Raw genomic sequence first — 304 nt, 5'->3', positions numbered from 1 at the left:
ACAACAACAACAACAACAACAACAACAACAACAACAACAACAACAACAACAACAACAACAACAACAACAACAACAACAACAACAACAACAACAACAACAACAACAACAACAACAACAACAACAACAACAACAACAACAACAACAACAACAACAACAACAACAACAACAACAACAACAACAACAACAACAACAACAACAACAACAACAACAACAACAACAACAACAACAACAACAACAACAACAACAACAACAACAACAACAACAACAACAACAACAACAACAACAACAACAACAACAACAACAA

This window comes from Populus euphratica, unplaced genomic scaffold (assembly GCF_000495115.2).
Source record: "Populus euphratica unplaced genomic scaffold, PopEup_1.0 scaffold352.1, whole genome shotgun sequence".
NCBI classification, from domain to species: Eukaryota; Viridiplantae; Streptophyta; class Magnoliopsida; order Malpighiales; family Salicaceae; genus Populus; species Populus euphratica.
This window is presented reverse-complemented; position numbering follows the sequence as displayed.